This window comes from Odocoileus virginianus, chromosome 3 (genome assembly GCF_023699985.2).
Source record: "Odocoileus virginianus isolate 20LAN1187 ecotype Illinois chromosome 3, Ovbor_1.2, whole genome shotgun sequence".
NCBI lineage: Eukaryota > Metazoa > Chordata > Mammalia > Artiodactyla > Cervidae > Odocoileus > Odocoileus virginianus.
The window spans coordinates 36,517,643-36,534,067 of NC_069676.1; the positions used below are offsets into that span (position 1 = coordinate 36,517,643).

General features: G+C 40.6%; 1 pseudogene; it reads right to left on the minus strand.

Annotated features, from left to right (window-relative positions):
- Positions 1–15,395: 15,395 nt before the first annotated feature.
- On the minus strand, positions 15,396–16,146 carry LOC110142625 (mitochondrial fission factor pseudogene; annotated as a pseudogene).
- Positions 16,147–16,425: the final 279 nt, after the last annotated feature.

Consider the following 16,425-nt stretch of genomic DNA (forward strand, 5'->3'; position numbering starts at 1 on the left):
TATACAAGTATATGAAAACATGTAATACATATATTTGTTTCCAAATCTTCTGGGTTTACCTTTTATTTTAGTGTATGAGTATCAAGTTCCTATTTTATGTAATTGTAGGAAGTATAGTATCCTTCAGAGTATTCTGATGATTTCTAGAGAGGGTGTTAACTTCTCTGGAGCTTCCTGTCACCTCTCTAAATTCCCATTCCTGGCTCTATCCCTCAGTTCCTGTATACTACATTATCTGCAGTAGCTATCCTTGCTTCATAACATTTTGTACCAAGTATTGACACAGACCTCTTCTCCTTGGTTTTCTAAAGACTATGTAGCTTTTATGAGGAATAGGCTTAAAATGTTGAGGATACTTGGGTAGGTACAGTGTAGAAACAAAAAGAACTTACATTTTAGTATCAGGATTCATAGTTAGTTCTGAAGGTGCCAATCATTTCTCATCACAGATGATTTCTTATTGGCTTTTAGCTCCTTAGGACTCAACTGGCCAAGTTCCTTAGGATCATCCTCACATTTTCTCTCAAGAGCGTTCTCCCTTTTTCTAGTCATTCTTTCTGCCTTCATTCATTCATAAAATATTTATTGGGCACGGACTTATACCAAACAATGTCCTAGGTGCTGAGGATGCAAAAAGCACACAAGATCAAAGTAACTGCCTTTTTAGAGTTCAGGTTCCAGTGGGGAAAGAAAAAAAAAAAAGGAAACAAATATTTCAACACTTTATATATCTTATGAAGAAGACAAACTAGAAACCAAAAGAATATCTGAGAAGGGCTTGCTAGACATAGGGTGGTAAGAGAAGTGTTCTTGGCAGATGTGACATTTAGGGCTAAAGAAGAGAAACCTGTATGCAGGTCAGGAAGCAACAGTTAGAACTGGACAGGGAACAACAGACTGGTTCCAAATAGGAAAAGGTATACATCAAAGTTGTATATTGTCACCCTGCTTATTTAACTTATATGCAGAGTACATCATGAGAAACACTGGGCTGGAAGAAGCACAAGCTGGAATCAAGATTGCCGGAAGAAATATCAATAACCTCAGATATGCAGATGGCACCACCCTTATGGCAGAAAGTGAAGATGAACTAAAGAGCCTCTTGATGAAAGTGAAAGAGGAGAGTGAAAAAGTTGGCTTAAAGCTCAACATTCAGAAAACTAAGATCATGGCATCTGGTCCCATCACTTCATGGAAAATAGATGGGGAAACCGTGGAAACAGTGTCAGACTTTATTTTTGGGGGCTCCAAAATCACTGCAGGTGGTGATTGCAGCCATGAAATTAAAAGACGCTTACTCCTTGGAAGGAAAGTTATGACCAACCTAGAAAGCATATTAAAAAGCAGAGACATTACTTTGCCAACAAAGGTCCATCTAGTCAAGGCTATGATTTTTCCAGTGGTCATGTATGGATGTGAGAGTTGGACTGTGAAGAAAGCTGAGTGCCAAAAAATTGATACTTTTAAACTGTGGTGTTGGAGAAGACTCTTGAGAGTCCCTTGGACTGCAAGGAGATCCAACCAGTCCATCCTAAAGGAGATCAGTCCTAGGTGTTCATTGGAAGGACTGATGCTGAAGCTGAAACTCCAATACTTTGGCCACCTCATGTGAAGAGTTGACTCATTTGAAATGACCCTGATGCTGGGAAAGATTGAAGGCAGGAGGAGAACGGGACAACAGAGGATGAGATGGCTGGATGGCATCCCTGACTCGATGGACATGGGTTTGAGTAAACTCCGGGAGTTTGTGATGGACAAGGAGGCCTGGCGTGCTGCGATTCATGGGGTTGCAAAGAGTCGGACACGACTGAGTGATTGAACTGAACTGAAAGGAGAGAAGTTGGTCACATGAAAATGAGACAGAACTCCATTGGAAGTCTCATTTAACCCCATATGGACATGTATGTGAAGATATTTTGACATTTTGTGATAGGCAGAAAAAACTGGAAACAATGTAGATGTCCATTACTAGGGGAATAGATAAGTAAAATGGATGTATACTGTGTATTAGTTAAAAGCAGTGAACTTGATTTACAAATAGACCTAAAAACTTAATGTTGAGTGAAGAAGAAAATGTAATTTATAACACAATCCCATTTAGGCAGATTTTTAAAAACACCAACCACACTACATATTTTCAAGGATACATATATATTTAAATAAAGATTTGAGAACAGATTGGAAGGGCAAGGTATTAAATACACTAGAGATGTGCTTCTCAGAATTCTGATCTTTAGAGTAGAAGACCATTTAGGCTATGCATTCAATTTACTCTGTAGCTTTGTTGCCCTTAAAATTAGATCCTGTGTCTAATTTTCAACACAATCTTCACTGTGGCTACAGGAGGCAGCTGACTTTATAGTGTACCTTAAGTTGACAGCTGGCTGTCCTGATCTTGTCGTTTTCCTTTTTTAAAGGTTTTAAAACAGCTAACCAAAGTCATTTTGTTGTGTTAGTCACTCAGTCGTGTCTGACTCTTTATGATTGTTTGGAAGGTAGCCTGCTAGGCTCCTCTGTCCATAGATTTCTCCAGGCAAGAATGCTGGAGTGGGTAGTCATTTTCCTTCTCCCTGGATCTTTCTAACCCAGGGATTGATCCCAGGTCTCTGGCATTGCAGGCAGATTCTTTACCCTCTGAGCCACCAGAGAAGCCAAAGGCAGATAACCCAATAATTCTTATAATTGCTATCGCCCCTATACTATTCAAGTGCTTCCTGTTACTGCATAAGCTAGTGTTTGACCTCTTATTTGAATCTCATCCGAATTCACCACCAGTGAGAGTTTTTTCCTAGATCCAAGGGCTGTGTTCTTTGTTCTATTTCACCACTTTGTCTTTCTAGGAAGGAATGATAAGGGACATCTTTGCTTTATTCCTGTTTGTAAAGCAACAAATTTCCACAGTTTTACTTGTTTCATGTTGTAACTTTTCTTTGCAGTATATTGTGGGGAAATGTCCAATAAATACCAATAAATATTTGTATATAACCAATCCTCATTATTTGTGGGGATTCTGCATTTACAAATTTAGCTACTCATTAAAATTTATTTGTTGTCATTTTTCAGTTGCTCAGTCATGTCTGACCCTTTGCGATCCCGTGGATTACAGCATGGCAGGCTTCCCTGTCCTTCACTATCTCTGGGAGTTTGCTCAGACTCATGTCCATTGAGTCCATGATGCCATACAACCATCTTCTTATCCTCTGTCACCCCCTTCTCCTCCCAAATCAATCCTCATAGTGCCTCCACGCTCATTCATGGACGTGAGCACAGCAGCAGAAAGATTTCTCTATCAATGTGTACATTCCCACCTGAAGGCAAGCAAGTCAATGCTCTGCCTTTTTGTTCCAGCTCGCATACTATAAAGAAGTGCCTTTTTCACAGTGTATTTAACAGTACTTTTTTGGGCTTTTTTTTTGGGTGACTTCATTGTTTTTGTTTTTGTTTTTTTTAACAATGTCATCAACGAGAGGACAGCCCCTTAAAAAATTTTTTTTGCTATAAAAGTCATTAATGGGTTTTACAGTTTTGTACTTATTTCAATTTAGTGTTCAACTGTATAAGAGAGAAAACTAGCAAAGTAAAACACGAAGTAATCAATAAAGACAAAGCACAGGTTAAAGAAAACAAAAAATTAAGTCAAAGAATAAAACTAAGATCTTGTTCTTTAGAAAGACTAACAAGTAAGCTTTACACTGGAGCAATTTTTAGGAATGAGACACATACAACATGAGGAACAAAAATGGAATTTAATGGACAACAATATAACAGTTAACGTAAAAGTCCAAGCCAAAGATTATTTTCCAGGTAAATATAAACTATTAAAACAAGCTCAGTAACAGACAACTAAGTAGACCAATGTGCAAAAAAATGTTAACATAGCAGGCCTGAAGCTGCTCTTTTCAGAAGGACCTACTTTAGGGTAGGCTCTTGGCTGGCATCTGAGACCTTGGCACTTGACCTATTCTCCTCACTATTTTTTTTTCTTGGATATTTTAAGCTATATAATTTTTAAAATTTTATTTACTTTAATTGAGGGTAATTACTTTACAGTATTGTAATGTTTTTTGCTATACATCAACATGAATCAGTCACAGGCATACATGTGTCGCTTCCCTCCTGACCACCCCTCTCACCTCCTTCTCCACCCCACGCTCCAGGTTGTCACCCAGCACCAGCTTTGGGTTCAGTAGGTCATATGTCAGACTCCCACTGGCTATCTGTTTTACATATGGTAATGCATATGCTTCAATACTGTTCTCTCAAATCATCCCACCCTCTCCTCCCACTGTGTCCAAAAGTCTGTTCTTAATGCCTGTGTCTTCTTTGCTGTCCTGCATGTTGGATCATAAGTACCATCTTTCTAGATCTCATGTATATGCATTAATATGCAATATTTGTGTTTCTCTTTCTGACTTACTTCACTCTGTATAATAGGCTCTAGGTTCATCCACCTGCTTAGAACTGACTCAAATGCATTCATTTTTATAGCTAAGTAATACCCTATTGTATATATGCACCACAACTTCCTTATCCATTCATCTGCCAATGGACATCTAGGTTGCTTCCACATCCTAGCTATTGTAAATAGTGCTGCAATGAACACTGGGGTACATGTGTCTTTTTTCAATTCTGGTTTCCTCAGGGTATACGTCCAGTAGTGGAATTGCTGGGTCACATGGGAGTCTTATTCCTAGTTTTTAAAAAATCTCCACACTGTTCTCCATAGTGGTTGTATCAGTTTGCATTCCTACCAACAGTGTAAGAGGGTTACCTTTTCTCCACTCGCTCTCCAGCATTTATTGTTTGTTGACTTTTTGATGATGGCCATTCTGACCACTGTAAGATGATACCTCATTGTAATTTTGATTTGCATTTCTCTAATAATGTTGAGCATCTTTCCATGTATTTATTAGCCATCTGTATGTCTTCTCTGGAGAAATGTTGTTTAGGTCTTCTGCCCACTTTTTGATTAAGTTGTTTGTTTTTCTGATATTGAGCTGCTTATATATTTTGAAGATTAATTCGTTGTCAGTTGTTTCATTTGCTATTATTTTCTCCCATTCTGAGAGTTGTCTTCTCACTTTTCTTATAGTTTCCTTAGTTGTGCAAAAGCTTTTAAGTTTAATTAGGTCCCATATGTTTATTTTTTAATTTCTTTATGAGGTGGATCATAGAGGATATTGCTGTGATTTGTGTTAGAGAGTGTTCTGCTTATATTTTCCTCTAAGAGTTTTATAGTTTCTGGTCTTACATTTAGATCTTGAATCCATTTTGAGTTTACCTTTGTGTGTGGTGTCACAAAGTGTTCTAAGTTCGTTCTTTTCCATGTAGCTGTCCAGTTTTCACAGCACCTTTTGTTGAAGAGACTGTCAAAACTGTATAGTACTGGCACAAAAACAAATATAGACTGATGGAACAGGATAGAAACCTCAGAAATAAATCCATGCTCTATGGCCAAGTAAATTAGGACAGGAAGGCAAGACTACACAATATTGGAGGTCGTCTCTTCAACAAATGGTGCTGGGAAAACTGAACAGCTACATGTAAAAAATGATATTAGATCATTCTTTAACAGCCTACACAAAAATAAGCTTCAACTAGATTAAAGACTTATATGTGATATGGGACACTATAAAACTCCTAGAGGAAAACACAGACACAACACTCTCTGACATAGTTCGCAGCAATATGCTTTTCAATCTTTCTCCCAGAATAGTGGAAATAAAAACAAAAATAAACAAATAAGACCTACTTAAACTCAAAAGCTTTTGCACAGCAAAGGAAACTAAACAAAATGAAAAGACAACCCACAGAGTGGAAGAAAATAATTTCAAATGATGTGACTAGAAACAGTGACAGATTTTATCTTCTTGGGCTCCAAAATCACTGCAGATTGTGACTGCAGCCATGAAATTCTTTAAAAGATGCTTGTTCCTTGGAAGAAAAGCTATGACAAACCTAGACAGCATATCAAAAAGCAGAGACATTACTTTGCCAACAAAGGTCAGTCTAGTCAAAGCTATAGTTTATCCAGTGTTTCATGTATGGATGTGACAGTTGGACCATAAAGAAAGCTGAGTGCTGAAGAACTGATGCTTTTGAACTGTGGTGTTGGAGAAGACTCTTGAGAGTCCCTTGAATTACAAGGAGATCCAACCAGTCCATCCTAAAGGAGATCAGTCCTGAATATTCATTGGAAGGACTGACGTTGAAACTGAAACTCCAATACTTTGGCCACCTGATGTGAAGAACCAACTCATTTGAAAAGACCCTGATGCTGGGAAAGATTGAAGGCAGGAGGAGAAGGAGACAACAGAGGATGAGATGGTTGGATGGCATCAGTGACTTGATGGACATGAGTTTGAGCAGGCTCTGGGAGTAGGTGATGGACTGAGAAGGTTGGCGTGCTTCAGTCCATGGGGTCACAAAGAGTCAGACTTGACTGAGCAATTGAACTGAACTGAACTGATGTGACTCTAAAATTTACAAACAGCTTATGAGACTTAACATTATGAAAACAAACAACCCAATGAAAAAATGGGTGGAAAACCTAAATAGACATTTCTCCAAAGAAGCCATAGAGAAGGCCAAAGTCACATGAAAAGATGCTCAGCATCACTAATTATTAGAGAAATGCAAATCAAAACTACAATGAGATATCACCTCACACCAGTCAAAATGGATATCATCAAAAAATCCACAAACAATAAATCCTGGGGAGGGTGTGGAGAAAAGGGAATCCTCCCACACTGTTGGAGGGAATGTAAATTGGTACCTTTTAATATTATTAATATTCAGACATGAAAAGATTGAAATAATGCCATTTGCAGCAACATGGATGCCCCTGCTACTGCTGCTAAGTCACTTCAGTTGTGTCCGATTCTGCAACCCCATAGATGGCAGCCCACCAGGCTCTGCCGTCCCTGGGATTCTCCAGGCAAGAACACTGGAGTGGGTTGCCGTTTCCTTCTCCAATGCATGAAAGTGAAAAGTGAAAGTGAAGTCGTTCAGTCATGTCTGACTCAGCGACTCCATGGGCTGCAGCCTACCAGGCTCCTCTGTCCATGGGATTTTCCAGGCAAGAGTACTGGAGTGGGGTGCCATTGCCTTCTCTGATGGATGCCCCTAGAGATTGTCATACTGAGTGAAGTAAGTCAGACAGAGCAAGACAAATATCATGTGATACTGTTTATATGTGTAATCTAAAATATGTTACAAAAGAACTTATTTACAAAGCAGAAATAGAGTCACAGATGTAGAAACAAACTTTTGGTTACCAAGAGTGGGGGGGGGAGGGGTAATTTGGGAAACTGGGATTGAAAAATACACACTACATTACATAAAATAGATAACTAATAAGGACCTAGTGCATAGCACAGAGAACTCTACTCGATACTCTGTAATGGAAGTATATGGGAAAATAATTATTTTCCCTACATGGGAAAATAATCTAAACAATAAATGGATATATGTATAAATGATTCACTTTGTTGTACACCTGAAACTAACACAACATTGTAAAGCAACTGCATGTGTGCTAAGTTGCTTCAGTCGTGTCAGACTCTTTGGGACCCTATGGACTGTAGCCCACCAGGCTCCTCTGTCCATGGGATTCTCCAGGCAAGAATACTGGAGTGGGTTGCTATTTCCTCCTCCAGGGCATCTTCCTGACCACACTCCAGTAAAAATTTTAAAAACAAACAAGTTGACCCCAAAAAACTTTCTTTTTGGAGAACATTCCAAGGACAGGGGATATTATATGCTTAGATCCTGAAGTGGGATGAAGATGCCCTGTTGATGTATAGGAAGAAATTTAGAGGCAGAAGTGCAATGAAGATTAAAAAATTATAGTCCTGTCTTATTTTTTCCCTGAAGTTAGTAAAAAAAAAAAAATGGATGAGTAAATTATTTCCCCAAATTCAGTGGTTATTTTGGGGGTGATAACCTTCTTCCTATGAGTTATAATATACAAATTTTTAAAAAAGTTGACAGCATTTGCCTTAGTTCAAAAGCGAAATGCTCCAGTCCCAACAAAACAAGAGTAAATTGATCCAGAGAAGCATATCCAGAGAAGACACTGTTGACCAACTTGGACAAGGGCCTTATATATCAGTTATAAATACACTCTTTCCTTTGTACAAGATAGTTAGAGGAAATTAAGAGCATAAGTCAGGTGCTCCTGAGCACATTCTAAAAGCTGGGACACATTGACTCCTCTGACTGGCTTCTGGCGGGAATGTGGGGTGACAGATGCCCTTGACCTCTGGGTCATCATGCAAACAGAGCATCATGGATTCCACTGAGACTCCCATGCTCTTCATAGTGCGATGTTATTGCTAGCATCCTGTGGCAGATGGGGGATGGAGAGTGGATGAAAGAGGGTTAGGGTCACTCCATCTCAGGAAGCCCCCTGCCCTTAGATGAAAACCCCAGGGGCAGCCCCTAGAGCCCTTGATGAGTTTGGGTCTGCTTCTTCTGCCTGATCTCTGGAGAGCCACTGAAGGACTTGGCACCTTTGGGACATCTGGAGCCCCTGGGCATCTTCAGGGTACAATGAGTAGGTCCCATGGGGAAGGGCCACTGAGCCCAGGTTGGAGTGCTGCAATCACATCTTGATGTGATGCCAGTGACTACACCTGCCTAAGTGGCCTACCAGCATGTCCTTAGCACACAACCAAGGGGTCTGGCAGAGCCCCATGCATCACCTGGGTTTTCCCAAACAAGCCCAAAGGTCTTGACATTCTTGGAGGATATTTCACCTTAAGGACTAGTGAATGGAGCCCTAAGTTGGCCACACAGTCCAGTGAGTTCTCACAAAACTCATAATCTCCTCCTAGAAAGCAATATTGGACAAGGGATGCAAATCTCATATTTTTTGCCTTGTATTTTTATAACTAGAGAAGTGAAAATAAAGTGATGTGTGTGTATGCGCATGTTCATATGTGTGAATAATGTAAAAGTTGCTTAAGGTGAAGACTTGTGAAAGTAGTGTCTGCACAGAGGAGAAGTGCTTTCTTTCTGATAAATATCTCCTAGGACATGTGCAGAAAGTGATGAAAGAGACACGGAGATAATAACATGTATCTATGTTATATTGTCAAAGAAACTGAAGGAAGAAACACCTGCTGCAAATTTGCCAGGAGGAACAGTTGTTCAGTTGCTGAGTCTTGTCCGATTCTTTGAGGCCTCAAAGAACTGGACTGCAGTGCACCAGGCTTCCCTTTCTCTCACCATCTCCCAGGACTTTGCCCCAGTCCATGTCCCTTGAATCGGTGATGCCATCCAACCATCTCATCCTCTGATGCCATCTTTTCCTTCTGCCTTCAACCTTTCCCAGCATCAGGGTCTTTTCCAGCGAGTTGGCTCTTCACATCAGGTGGCCAAAGTATTGGAGCTTCAGCTTCAGCATCAGTCCTTCCGAAGAGTATTCAGGGTTGATTTCCTTTAAGAATGACTGGTTTGATCTCCTTACTGTCCAAGGGACTCTCAAGAGTCTTCTCCAGCACCACAGTTTGAAAGCATCAATTCTTTGACACTCTGCCTTCTTTATGGTTCAGCTCTCATATCTGTATATGACTACTGGAAAGACCATAGCCTTGACTATATGGACCTTTGTCAGCAAAGTGATGTCTGCTTTTTAACACACTGTCTAAGTTTGTCATAACTTTCCTTCCAGGAAGCAATGGTCTAATTTCATGGCTGCAGTCACTATTCCAAAGTGATTTTAGAGCCAAAGAAGAGGAAATCTGTCATTGCTTCCACCATTTCCCCTTCTATTTGCTATGAAGTGATGGGACCAGATGCCATGATCTTAGTTTTTTGAATGTTGAGTTTTAAGCCAGCTTTTTCCACTCTCCTCCTTCACCCTCATCAAGAGGTTCTTTAGTTTCTGTATGCGGGTCAGGAAGAAACAGTTAGAACCTTGTATAGAACAACTGACTGGTTCAGGATTGAGAAGACCTAGTAATGCTCAATCAAAAGATGATGCCTGTAAAAATTAATACACAGAAATCTCAACTGTTGATAAAAATGGAGCCAGGAGGCCAGAAGGGGGAGCTCTAACACCCTAAAACCATAGTGGAACGTGAAAGACTTTCTTCACTTGCCTGGCAAGAACTCAGTCAATGAAAGATGGTTACAGTGCAATAAATGAGAAGCTACTATAGCTTGAACTCTTTCCTTCACTCCCCACCCCCCATAAATAAGTTCTCTCTTTATTGCAAAAGATTGCGTGTGGCTTTCCATGGTTGCTGATGCCAAATTGCAATTCTTTGATGATCATGAACAAACCTGTTTTTGCTGGAGAAATAACTGTCAGTCTATTTAAGGTCAGCATTTTTGGCCCACATAGGGATCCAGAGAAGACCTCCAACAACTGGAAGGTGGGTGCTCAAACAGATGTGATACCAGTAATGAGCTCACTGATGCTTGATGCTTTTCTTAGGGACCCTGGGGTTTGAAGGTTAAGTCTTTCTCCTGGATCTGAGTTGCCCTCTTTGCTTTGCAGATCTCCAGGTTTTATTCAGGATCTATATTAAGGTTTTGTCCTTTCTGATTAAAGCCTTGTTTGTCTTCAAGTACTCTTTTGGCACATTGACCTGACTTGAAATCAAGCTGTTCCAACTGGAATTCCCTCACTTTCAGCTTGATTCCTTTTGGAACAGGGACTCTTCTATTAGATCTGTGCTGTTAAGCTTTCAGCCTGAGTCTTTCAGGACTGGGCTGTGCCTCGAAACTGGCTGGTGTTAATGCCTGCAGGGTTTTTGAGCTGTTAGGGCTTTTTGTAAATTGTCCTTCTACTCTAGAGGAAAACTTCTGGGAAATAGGATCCCAGTTATCTAAATATTTTGAAGGAGCATTTGCCCCTGCCCCCATCAACCACAGGGACCCTGCATTTTATGTTTTAAAACTGTGGTCCTTCCTCATGTGCATTTCTGTGTAGATTTGAGGCAGGAGATAGATGGGCTCCAGGTCAGACATTTACAACTAGCCTCCTTTTCATATTTCTTGAGGCAGGGTATAGATGGGCTCCAGATCAGAAGTTTACAGCCAGCCTCCTGTTTATACTTCAAGATAGAAATAACAACAAGAACAGGGTAAATACCTGGACTTTGTCTCCTGTGGACACTTTAAGATAACAATAATGACAGGGACAGAGAGGGATTAAGCACTGCCTAGGTAAAAGATCAAGAGGTCATGTATTTCTCATCCTTGGGGTCAGGGAGACCTGGACTGTGGATGTGCAGAAAGGTTCTGTGGGGTCAAAAAGGGAGGGGACGCCAAACCATAATAAGTTTTACTAACTTCCCAAAGGCCCTTGTGCGAAAATCCATCTTGGCTAAAGGATGTGCAAGCACAGAGGGAAGGGCCCCGAGTCAAAGAACAAAGCAGGTTGATTGGGTAGAGAAAAACAAAGACATGGAAGACTGCCCTCTTACAAATGATTTAAACTTCCCTGGAGAAAAGGGAATGCTCTTGCACTGTTGGTGGGAATATAAGTTGATACAGCCGCTATGGAAGATGGTATGGAGATTCCTTTAAAAACTAGGAATAAAACCACCGTATGACCCAGCAATCCCACTCCTAGGCATATACCCTGTGAGGAAACCAAAACTGGAAGAGACACATGTATCCCATTGTTCATTGCAGCACTATTTACAATAGCTAGGACATGGAAGCAACCTAGATGTCCATCGACAGATGAATGGATAAAGAAGCTGTGGTACATATACACAATAGAATATTACTCAGCCACAAAAAGAAACACCTTTGAGTCAGTTCTAATGAGGTGGATAAACCTAGAATCTATTACACGGAGTGAAGTAAGTCAGAAAGAAAGATAAATATCGTATTCTAATGCATATATACAGAATCTTAAAAATGGTACTGAAGAATCTGTTTACAGGGCAGCAGTGGAGAAACAGACATAGAGAATAGACTCATGGACCTGGGGAGAGGGGAGGAGAGGGTGAGATGTAGGGAAAGAGTGACATGGAAGCTTACATCACCATATGTAAAATAGATAGCCAACAGGGAATTTGCTGTGTGGCTCAGGAAACTCAAACAGGGGCTCTGTATCAACCTAGAGGAGTGGGATGGGGAGGGAGATGGGAGGGAGGTTTAAAAGGGAGGGGCTATATGTATACCTATGGCTGACTCATATTGAGGTTTGACAGAAAACAACAAAATTCTGTAAAGCAGTTACCCTTCAATAAAAAAGAAAAAGAAAAAAGTGCATCTTTTATTGGTAGCATATAGTTGAATATGGCTTTTATATGTAGTCTGACATTCTTTGCTGTTTAGTTGAAATAAATATTTCATTTACATTAAAAAATGAAAAATGATGTCTTAACATACTGAGAATATCTATAAAGAAACAAAAAACAAAAAGAAAGAAATGGAGTGTCACTTCTTTCTCCCACCTCCAGCCTTAAACAATCACTAATCCACTTTCTGTCTCTACAGATTTGCTCTATTTAACATTTCATATAAATGGAATCATATAATATTGGATTATTTTTACTAGCTTCTTTCACTTAGCCTAATGTCTTCAAGGTTCAACCATACTGCAGTGTTTGTCCTTTTATGTCTTTTCTGAGTGAACAATATACAATGTATGGATATATCACATTTTGTTTACCCATTTGAGCTGCTGTAGTCCACGTTTTGCTGGTTCCAATTTCACCTTCTCTGGACTAAGATCAATGTCTCCTGTTCTCTGTCTTATTCACTGCCATCCAGTCCTCTCAGATCTGCTTAAAATGCCAACTCTTCTCAGTGGTGTCCTTGACAAAACACCTACTAGGGGCCCTTAAAGCTGGCGTCTGCTTTCACCTAGACGGCAACTCCCTGTGGTCATCTAGCTGACTGTTGAGTCGAACATGCTTTGTGGCATCAACAACTATAAAATAAAATATTAGAGTAGAAGGGCTTCCCTGGTGGCTCAGAGTGTAAAACATCTGCCTGCAATGCAGGAGACCTGAATTCAATCCCTGAGTTGGGAGATCCCCTGGAGGAGGGCATGGCAACCCATTCCAGTGTTCTTGCCTGGAGAATCCCCACAGACAGAGGAGCCTGGTAGGCTACAGTCCATGGGTTCACAAAGAGTCAGACACAACTGAGCGACTAAGCACAGCGCATTAGAGTGGAAATCCCAAGGCAGATGGCACGCGTGGTCTCCAGTGCTTCCTCTTTGTATAAGTTGAAGTATGCAGTGCCCTCTAGAACCTATCATCCATCCTTTCAGTTTCTCAGCTGCTGAGCCTCTATCTTATGTTTTAGGAGTTTCCCCACTTAAAGGTCTTGGGAAGAAATAACACAATCTTCCAGAAAATAACAGGTGCTTCCATTTGCAGCCTCCCCACTGCACTTCTGGAATCAGATATACTCATGCAGACTCTGAATCTGGACATAGAAACAAGAAACTTGAAATCGAGCAACAGCTAATAGAATCTACTTCAGTCGGGCTCTGAGCTCAATATCCTGTCCTCCTAAATGCTACAGGAGAGATGAAAACAAACAAACCACAACCCTCTATGGCACGCAGCTAAGAACCTGAAAGGATAGAGCCTTGTGTTTATGTTGGAAGGGGCAAATGACCCAGCGTAGGGTGGTGATCGGGTGTTCTAAAATTGCCTCACTGCAAAATAAGATTTTTAAGATCAACTGAGGCAAACAAATGATTAAAGAAAGATAAACTAGCTCCTGAAGACTCACGTTCTGCCCCAGCCTCTTTGTCTCAGGCTCTGCCTCTAGCACTATCTTGCTCCCCTCTTCTGGGGACTTGTGCTCAGACCCTGCCTCCAGGGTCACCTTTTTCCTTCCCCCTTTACACTGCCTATTCCTCCTCTGTACCCTGTTTCCCCACACTAATTCTCTCACTGAGCTTCCCTTTCCTCCTGAAGCTCTCCTCATCCCATTTTCTTCTGAACCCCTCAGAACCTGCCCCTTTGAATTAAGTAAGCCTTCTGAGAATCCAGAGGCTAAACTCTTAAATTTTTATATTCTTTGGACTAAAACTGAACTGCAAGCATTATTCAAAGTGTTTCCCAAAGTAAACAAAGATCCTTGCAGATTTGCTAAGGAATTTAATATATCAATCTTACCAATCTTGTTTCTTTGATCTATATCAGTTAGATCATAAGCTTGTTGCTGCTGCTGCTGCTGCTAAGTTGCTTCAGTCGTGTCCAACTCTGTGCGACCCCATAGACGGCAGCCCACCAGGCTCCTCGGTCCCTGGGATTCTCCAGGCAAGAACACTGGAGTGGGTTGCCATTTCCTTCTCCAATGCATGAAAGTGAAAAGTGAAAGTGAAGTTGCTCAGTTGTGTCCGACTCTTAGTGACCCCATGCTTGTTGGTGAAGGCCATTTCCAGCATTGAATGAAAATTTCTGATTGGGAAAGTCCTGAAAGGTCTCTAGAATTAGAACCAGGAGAGCAACCTTCTAACTTGTACCATCAGGCCCAAGAAATCCCTAGATGACTTCATTGGGCAATTCCTAGCACATTTCCAAAGCTTAATGATTGGAATAAAGGAACAAAACTCATGCTTACATATAAACATCTAATGAATCTGTTCATCGCTATTATAATCAACTCCGGGTTATTTTTAAAGAAAATTCTGGTCTTCTTTCAGATGTTGATCCCACTCATGTAGATTTAACTCTGATTATTAATGGTCTGAACAAGGATCTAGTGAAAAGGAGCAGGGTGTAGTGGGAAACTGTCCACTCCAGATTTACTTAATCTGATAAACGAGCTCTCTCACACTCTGGATGAGTCACCTAAAAGGAAAACTGCCTAAATTCTTAATCTTAAATTTCAGCAAATAAAGTTTCCTAAAAGAAACAAAAACCTTCCTAGCTTCTGCTATTAGTGCAAAGAGGACACTGGAAAAGAGATTGTTAACAGACTCAAGCACTTCAGTCACCATCAGCCCTCTAACCGGGCTTTCTAACTTCTTCCCATTTCCCAGTTGTGGGGCTCCAAGGAACTGTAGGGGCTTTTCTCAATCCTCCCTCTTAATCAGCTTGGAGAACCATTCCTCCACATTTGAGATGAATCTCTCCTAGTCCATCTGAGCCACTCTTGATGCTCAACCCCACTACTATAAAGCAGTCCCTGCCTTGAGTTCAAATAATGGGGATCTCTAATGATATTCACAAGAGATTCCTGTCTGTAAACTGATTCCCTTTTATTTGGGCCCTTTGAGAGACACACACTCTTTTCTCCTTAGTTCCTCTGCCCCCTTTCATGTATTATGCTGATAATTCTTGTTAAAGTAGTATCATGCTGAAATTGCTTTCTTCTGAGAAGGGAAAATAATTCTGGAATTTGACAATAGCCATCAAAGCAGCCAACCAGATGAATTAAGTGACTCTTTGACATGTTTTTTTTTTTTTTTTTTTTTTTAAGTCTGCAAGTTCTTTATGTTTCCAGCTATTGAGACAACATTTCTGAGTTGAGGTTACCTCTAGTGGCAAAACCAGAGCCAGCTATTAAGCAGCCTACAGTAATTGAACACATGACCATTTCTTTTTAGCATGTTCTTTGTTCTCCTCTTCCAGAAGCTGCAGACATCTATTTAGTTTATCTGTAGTCGTATTGATGCTGTATCGACAACTGTCATGTCTCCTTAAGTTCCTTCAATCATTGCCTATATATTTGAAAAGCCATACATGGAGTCAGTTCTAACCAGCTGTCCATTTTGGTGAACAGCATTTTCACTCACAGACAGCTTTATTTTTAGCCTGCCAACTGCATGGATTTCTTCATTTTGAGGGGATGGAGGAGGTCCTTCTATACCCAGAAAATCTAGTGGTCTTTCACTTAGGGTAAGCACAGGAGGTGGTGTTTTTAGTGCCATAGGCTTAAAGGGAGTTGACTGTGTAAGGTCTGGTCTTGAAATCTGCTGGTCTTGAAAATGGAATGTTCATTATTTCCTGCTACAATTCTCTCTGGAATCTGCATAATCACACTAGCATTTGAAACTTCTTCTTGGAATCCTTGTTCCAGGTCAGCATTTGTTGGTGTTATCATTCATTTTTCCAGGACCCTCACTTACTGACCTTTGGTGTATTCCATTTCCTACTGAATTCGACTAATTTCTGCCATCTCAGCAGCAGTGGGAGAAGGAAATGCTGCCCCACTCACTAAATGTATACCAACTACTGCTTGCTTTCTGGCATTATCTGCTTCTTGGCTTCATACTAAATCCTTTAACTTGCCTCGATATGCATGTGCTGGACTAAGAGCCACTTCTGTCCCCTTGGGTCACTGGCGGGTCCCCAGCAAGGGCCACCACCCACTGGCTATCCCTTTTGACATCCTTTATCAGCTCTGTCTCTGAGCTGATTCCGGAAACACTGATCATTTATCTTTATTAAATCAACTACTACCTTCTTTATAGACAAAATCACTAATTGA